Source organism: Octodon degus, unplaced genomic scaffold (assembly GCF_000260255.1).
Source record: "Octodon degus isolate 3935 unplaced genomic scaffold, OctDeg1.0 scaffold00029, whole genome shotgun sequence".
NCBI lineage: Eukaryota > Metazoa > Chordata > Mammalia > Rodentia > Octodontidae > Octodon > Octodon degus.
Window position 1 is genome coordinate 8,298,481 of NW_004524605.1, and position 8,946 is coordinate 8,307,426.

Sequence of the window (8,946 nt, forward strand, 5' to 3'; positions counted from 1 at the left end):
ACTATTACAACAAATCCCTCCATTCATTAAGAAAATGTAACTATATATCTATCCTAACCACTTTGAATACACAGATACAAAATGGACATTCATCTGTATCCCCTTTTTTGTTTAGTTCCATCATTTGAATGTTACAGGTGTGTGAACTCAGCAAAATATTCTAAGAGTCCAGTAGATCCCTTTATAAAATTTATGTCTTAGATAGCTCAGCAGACATAAGCACCTGCCTGGCAAAGTAAGGTCCTGAGTTTGATCCTCAGTACAAGAAGTGAAATGGAATAAATGAAATGAAATAAAATAAAATAAAATTGGTATCTCTTAAGTTTGGACAAAGCAGTACAAAAGCAGAAAGCTATTCATGACCAATTCATGACCATTATTCATGAGCAGCATTTGTAATGAATATTGGCACAAAAATCATTAACAAAACACTATCAACAATCCAGAAATGCATGGAAAAATCTATAATCCAAACCACACGCATTTTACTCCTTGAATACAAGTCTGGCTCAATATTAACTTATCTACCAATAGAATTCTCTATATTAACAGATCAAATTTGAAAAATAGATCATGGATCAGTTGACACAGAGAAAACTTTTGACAAAATTAAAGACTTGGGATTTTTAAAAGTATTTCAGAAATGTAGGAAAAATGGTAAGTTCTTCAGCTTGATAAAGAGTATCTATAAAATCTAAACAAATCAAAACAAAACATAGCATACCTAATGCATTCAAAAGACAATAATGAAAGGCTGAACGCTTTTTCTCTAAGACCAGGAACAAGACTTGGATGTACTGCTGTTCAGAGGAAGCATAATGGTGGAATTTAACCAGTGTAACCTACAAAAAGGAGACATAAAGGGCTGTATGCATCAAAAAGAGAGAAATAAAACTGTATTTATGGATGATATAATTTTTTACAAAAAATTCAAGGATATACAAAAAAGCATTAAGAACACATGTGTTAATTCAACAAGGTCATAGGATACAACATAAAAACAGAAAAACAAATGATTATATACATACTATCAATGAGCAGCTAGCAACATTTTTAAATGCAGTAATTTCTAATAGTTCAAAGTAAGTAAATCTATACATCAATTTGGGGGTACAATTGACCCTCTTAACTGTATTAAGTTTTGTAATCCATGAAAATTATGTTTTTAAGGGTCACTGAGATGACTAAGTGCCTGTTTAGAGAAGTGCAGGGACCAGGGTTCAATCCCCATCACCACCTGCTGCGCTGGCTTCACCCCCTAGGCGTGCTGAGCCAGCCACCAAGACCAGGCATGGTGGCACACACCTGTAATCCCAGCACTGGGGAGGCTGAAAACGAGGAGGATTACTATGAGTCTGAGCTGCATAATAAGACCCTGAACCAAATACATTAAAAACAAAACAAAACATAAATAAAAACACTGTGTGCATATTTCTACATGATTTTCTTTAACAATTTTTAGCTTGCAGCATACAACTCTATAAATGTTTCATTGTATTTAATCTATGCATTTTCCTTTATTTTTCTTTCAAAATGGTATTATCAACAGTAAGATTATTTTTGGATATAGGACACTTTGAAGAAAATGTAGATGAAAATGTAAAAGAACTGATAGTGATAATACCCTTTTGAAGAGGAAAAAAAATGATGTGTTGGGAATTAGTTTATCTGATTTAAAAATTAGATAATTTGATTTGGCCATCACGACCATCTAGCTCTGGGAAAGGCATGAACATCTGATGAAAGAACTGGAATGTAATTTAGAAAGAGATGCATATAAATGTGAGTAACTAATAGATGCAGTTACAAAAAGCGGGAGAGTAACTTGTTTCTCAATGACCCTGGGGTAATCAGATACCCAAAGGCAAAAAACCAACCAAACAGAAAAGAAATATTAACCTAAATCTTATACCTTAATCGTTATTATTATGGACTAGTGGGCTACATGGGATTATTTTGCTGAATTCACTCACCTCCAATATTTAAGAGGCAATGGAATCCCCATCCCTGACAAAACTAAACAAAAAGGGAATGTAAATGAAGGACCATTTTATACAAAAATGTTAGGATAGATATGCAGCTACTTTCTCTTAATTTGATGAGATGAAAGATTGTTACTAATATTGTTTGGACAGGATATCATGTCTGCCTCTTGTATGATGAATAACCACTATGAAGACAACAATATGCAATGTATTAAATATTGTAACTGTCCTATTAATCGGTTTTGAAACTGTCTCATTTCTGTTTCTCAATAAAACTAATATAAAAAATTTAAAAAATAAAATGCTTCATAAATTTAAATATGAACTACAAAACTATAATTTTTTAGAAGAAAACATAAGAGCTTTAGCATCTAGCGCAGGGCAAAGTTCTGTGACACTAAAAGTATGACACATTAAAGAAAAAACCCAAAGAAATGGATTTGATTAATATTAATTTTTTTGCTCCATGAGCCTGTTAGGAAATGACTAGACAAACTCTATGTAAGAGAAAATATTTACAAAACACATATCTGACAAATGACTAGTATCTATAAAATATGAAGACCTCTTCAAGTACAACTGAAAAAAATCAAGACTGTGTATTAGTAAACAGGCAAAGTACTTGAATACACATTTCACACATAAAAAGCTGACAAGTGCATGAAGGGAATGGCAAGCATCAGCAGCTGCTAGAGAAGCATAAGCTAAACTACCGCGAGGCATTAGTGTGCACCCAACATAGCCACAATGATGGAAAAACAGTGAAACCACTTAATATGTGTGAGGATTAGGAAAAGCTTTATCCCTGGGTCATAATTTTGATGGAAATGTGAAATGTTATGACAACTTGGGCAAACAGCGTAGTCCAGGGGTAGAGAACAATTTAGAGCTGCCAATTTTACAAACAGCCTGCTGCAGCACGTGGCCACAAGTTTGCCACCCCTGGTCTAATGGTTCCCTAAAACACAAAGGCGGGGCGTAATGACACACACCTACAATCCTAGCACTCAAAAGGGTGAGACAAGAAGATCCTGGAGTTTGGGGCCAGCCTGGACTACATAGAAAATTCGAAGTCAGCCTGAATTGCATAGCAAAACTGTTTCAAATAAATATAATAGTAATAATAATAATTAAAATAAATATAAAACATGTAACCCAAAAGTTGCAATCCTGAGCAACCACCACCAAATTTGCCTCTTTTTCAGATTATTAAAATTTATTTATTTTTTAAAAATAATTTTATTGAGAAACAAATATCAATGAGACAGTTTCACAACTGATTACTGGCACATTTACAGTAATTAGCACATTGCATATTGTTGTCTTAGTGGTTATTCATTGTACAACATACAGACATGGTATCCTGTTTCAAACACTATTATAACAAACCTCTCTATTCGTCGAATTAAGAGAGTGGAGCTGTATATCTATCCTAACTATTTTGAGTATACAGATACAAAAGGGCCGTTTCTATTCCACTTTTTTGGTTAGTTTATTTAGAGACGGGCATTCCATTGTTATTTAAATATTGTAGGTGCTTGAATTCAGCAGAATCTCCCAATAGAGTCCAGTAATCCATAATAGTAGTGGATAGGACCAGCAATGTCCAAAGTTGTTGACTTGAGCATTTTACAGCTCAAGATATAAATGTGGCTTTACTTTTTATACTTTGTTTTTATACTTTTCTGCTGGGCGGTTAAGACCAAGGTAAAGCAAGACCTATATAACAAGAAATGTAACTTTTGTATCTGATAAGATCAGTCAAATCCCCTCAGGATTTAACCTGAAACCCTATACCACAGTCTGTAGATCCTTTGTGAGTGTCAACCATGTGAATGAGTCATGACCATTGCTTGACCCATTTGCTATCTGTGACAGTCTGAGAGAATATTTTCTCTCCATGTGACTGTCCTTAGGCATACTCTACATCATTGATCACATTCCTCTGTGACCCCATAATCTTCTTGATCAGAAAATTTGGGACACAACTGAGTTACATAATGTTACAGTATAGGTTCTCCTATATCCTGAGTCCTCACTGACCTTGAAAGGCTAGGGTAAATATGTTGGCTGTCCTTGCAGCCCTTCTTTTTCTTTAATTTTTTTGTTTGCAAACTTAGGTTATTAATCCTCCAGAAGAGAAGCTTATTTTTACCCTACAACATATGCAGTTGTGTTGAACCTCACTATCTGTCTGAATATCAAACATCTTAGACATAACATGGAACAGGTATTTTCCATCGAGCATTGATATGTTAAACTTTAAGTCCCTGCAGAATATGAAGACAAAGATGAAAAAAATAAAAAATTGAAAAATATGAATAAACAATTATATAATTTTACACAGAAATTAAGAAATCTATAACCATATACAGCATTGTAGCAGGACTGTCCTGTGACATTTTTTTTCCTGTCTCTGGTTTTCATTTATTGCCCTTTTTGTTTTTAAGCAAACATTTACTTGAGGGACATTATGACAGTAATTGGTATGTCATGACAAGCAGTTCGTATTTAGAAGACCAGAATGGCAGGCATTCCAAGCATGACCCTGCCATTACACATTGCTTAGATTATGAAAATTTATAATCACATAAAATCTTGTGACACAAATGTTGACTGCAACTTTCCTCACAGTGACCCTCAACTGTGAGCAACAGGGATCCCACTAACAGAAGTGAATGTTTAAGCCAATGGTATTATACCAAAGGGTGGGATGCTACCCAGATAGGCAGAAAGACAAATAAATAGAACTTCTGCTCAAGTCCATGTGATAAGCTACATGAATATATAGGTTATTCACATAAAGGTTATTTCTGGATGGAAAAAAATTGTGTGAATTACACAATCCAATTTCTATAACATTTTCTTAATTATTAATGGTTTCCAGGTGTAATGGAGATTTTGGAGACAAAAGCAGGTAAAGGGGCTACATAGACTATGAAAGACCTATGAAAGGGCAATGTAATTCTGAAGTGGTGATAATTTCTGTATCTTGGCTGTATCAATATCAATATTGTGAGCTATCACTATTAAAATAAACTGCATAAATGACTTCTGAGATCATTTTGCGTCATTTCTTAAAGCTGCTTGTAAACCAGTGATTTTCTCAATAAAATTTAAATACTTAGTAGCGTGGAGTAGAGAAAGGGGTATATCTATAAAGGAAAGTGGATAGGTTCTATATCAAATATGAAAGTTAGCATAGCTGAAGGATTCTACAGCATAATTCCTATTCTACAAAGTGGTAATATGTTTCCTGGCACCTTAGAATAACTTGTTTTATTTTGGATTTATTTTCTCCATTTCTTTTACTCCTTTATTTCTCTTCAGTGCTCCTGACTCTAAATCTATCTTCCCAACAGGTTGTAGGCCCTGGATATGCGTTTCCTTATTAAAAAGTACTTTATGGGGCTGGGGAGATAGCACAGCAGCATTAGTGCCTGTCTGACAAACATGAGGTTGTAGGTTGGATCCTTGCTCCAAAATAAAAAAAATCTTCAGTACCAAAATATACTTTGTAGACTTCGTCTATCCAGCTCCTAGAAGTGGAAGCATTAAAGACAGATGTTCATATCACTGTACAATAAAAATATCATCATAAGCAGAAAGGTGGGGTTCTAATATAAACTTGATAATTCCCTGGGGAGTAATTTTGAGGGGATGATTTTTTTAGCAGTAAACCTCTATCCCTTGTCTTTTCTACTCCATAAAGCATTGATTATAAAAATAATAAGTAACTCTATAAAGGACAGTCAGGGAACTGCACATACACTAATTATATTTTATTTTTCTAACCACGAGATATCTGCCTCACGGAGAGAGATACGTGTGAGCCACTCTCTGAGGGCTAAATCTTTAGCAATGTGTTACCAACATCAGAGTGGGTGAATTTTGTGTAACCGTCACCACAGTTGCTTAGTTTGAAGATTATTCCTCAATAAACTTCCAGTGCAATGAATGGTTCCATCGATATTACAGGCATAGGCAGGATCTGAACTAGCAATTGGAAGGAAGAGAGCCCCCTGAACCCCAGTAGCTGCTAGAGTGCCCTGTGCATGGAAGATTATCAAAATATGTTGATCTTGATTAGATAATGCTTAGGGGTGCTAGCTACTAATCCTGACACCAGCAATACACAGATATAGATATATCTTAATGGTAGGAGATGGTAATGGATATATATATATATATATATCTTAATGATAGAAGGTCAAATTCACAAGCATGGTACTCTGTGTGGCATGCAAAGTTCCAAAGCAAGACTGCTCATGCTTAGTGTCTTGGGCATGTGTGCTTATTTATCACCTGGTAAAACTCTGTAAGTTAAACCGAGGCAGTGTATCTGCAGCCTGCACACCTCCACTTGCTGTTCGCTCCCCACTGCTCCCATCCAGGTAAAGCACTGCTAATTAAACATCACATTTTGTTGTTAATTAACCACAGCTGTCATCCAGAAGAAACCCACTGAGCATTGCTTGTTAGATTGCTGTCTGTTAGCAAATCTTCCAACAAATGCAATCTCTTGTACAGTGTGATTTGGGGTTTATGGTGCACCAGGCATTAGGATGGATGATGGCTGGATTTAAGGGGCTTAGATTCAAGTACAGAGGAAAGGTGGCCACTGAAGGGGCTCAAAGGCAGTCATAGTGGTGTGGTAGGAGAAAGGCATGAGCATTGAGGGAAGTCTAAAAGGTGAAAGGTGACTTGTTCCTGTAAGGCTCTTGGATGACTTCATCATGTGACAAAGTGTTGCTTGAGATCTAGGGTAGAGCAAATATAGACTTCTAGACAAGAGAGGAAGAGCATTCTATTCAGAAAGGGAAAAAATGTTCAGAAGCCTACAGAGAACAACAGATGCTTGTGTCTGGTGTACTTGCTGGTGAGAGGGAAAGCAATAAGATTCTTGGCTGAATCTCAGAGGAACACTTAGCAAACGAGGTCAAAATACATGTGCTGGCCAACATACCTAGCACAGAAAGATTCCTCCATGGACACATCATTTTCAAAAGCAGAAAGGTCACCAAAGAAATAGTTAACTCCTTACTTTTTATACTGAGACAAGAGTACTTTTTCATTTTACAGATGGAGAAATTGAGAGCCCGAAAGGCCAGAGATCTTGAACCACACTGCTGGGCTGAAACACAAAAGCTCTTCCACTTACTGAGCAACATGTTCCTTCCTTTATCCCAGCACTCTGTCCTAAGGCATAAAATGGAGAAGATAAAAGATTATTCTGTAGCCTTTCTCTGAAAACTGCATCCCTACACCCCCATCTGGAGTTGGCCTTTTCCTTACTATTTGAATCTCAGCTTAAATGCACTGCATTTAGAGGCCATCCCTTCTTAACAAACTTGCTCATCACTTCCATTCCATCAAACTCATTTTCCCTGCAGCATGAATTCCTCTTGAAAATTACTTTGCTCATTTATCTACTTCTCCTTTAGGAGGTAAGCTTCCTTCCATTAAAATCTAAAGAATTGAGATGGGCCAGAAGGTTGAGAAGGAGAGAGGTGGAGGGAGAGGAAACTTACAAAGAAGTGAATCCGGTTTACCTAGGACTAGCAACAAATGTGGAGCAGCTCTGTGCCACTCTCAGCAGACTGTGCAGCTCTGGGAGGGGCAGTACAGAGAGGGAGAAGGCCAGGCAGGCATGGTACGGTCTCTGTCCTCTAGGAGATGGTAGTTCAGAGGTAATGTTCAAATGTACCCCATTCATTATCTCAATAATCAAATCACAACTAGGACTAATTGAAGAAACAAAAGCCATAAGTCCTCAGAAGATATAATAACATTGAACTTGTCACAGAAAGCTTCATGGAAAGAGTGACATGGAAGCCACAGATGTGAAGGCAGTTATGGTGATTACATGTGATGAAGAGAAGCAGAAGTGTAGGAGAAGAAGGGGAAAGGGGCTGGACGCTCTAGCATTCCATGCCCAGTTACTGATGGGGATGGCGGTCCTGAGGCAGACTTGGCACAAACTACATCCTACCATGCTGCTGGTCACACGAGGAAAAGGTAGGTTGATAAGATCAACTAATTACCGTTCTCTGGACTCAAATCATCATTAGTATCAGCATAAACACCAAATGGCTCATAAAATTTTGTCTGTCTACAGCATATTTTTAATTGGCACACTTTATGATGCTAATACTTGTATAGCAGCCAGTGGGTAGTTTTCAAACCAGTCCTTTTCTTCACTCATTTAAAGAAGTGTGAGAGGAAATCAGATTTTTTTCCTTCTTTCTCCCCATAGAACTCTTTATTCCTCTGAAGAATTAATTGCTGTGCTTCTTTTCATATTTCCATTAATTCATTTGGTTAGTAATTTAAAATATCCTTAGTTCATAATAGCGAATATTCATGCAAGAACTGTGGGGAATTTTATCTCCCAGGACATAGACAAAGACTAGATGGCAGGGCCAGGCAGATAGCTCAGCAGACTAAAGCACGTGCTTATGCAGAGCTCAGCAGCCAGGGTTGGATCCCAGCATGCAGGGCCGGCCCCGCCCCTGGGATGCACTGAGAGAGTGATTACGACTGGGCATGGTAGCGCGTGCCTGTAATCCCAGCTCTATCTTCTCTTTTCTATTGAAAACAAGAGTCAATCTCTATTTACAGTTCCCCCAATATAGGATATTCCAGCCTTTCACATGTTGGACCTTGATTTGCCTAAGATTTTCCTCTTTCTTTAAAGATCTGGACATCTATAAAATTTACTTAAATTTTACCCATTTTTAGAGGTAGAAATCTCCAATATTATTTTGATTACAAATGACAGAAAATAGCTCCTATTTAAAAAAGAAATTTTTTATATTATATATCTGAACATTCTGGGGCATAGCTGGCTTCCAGAGTAGATTTTTAATGGACAAACAAATGCACCAGGAGCTGCAGTATTTTTCCATAAATGATAGTGCCTTTCACCTGGTATATTTTTTGAAATTAGTACATATTTGCA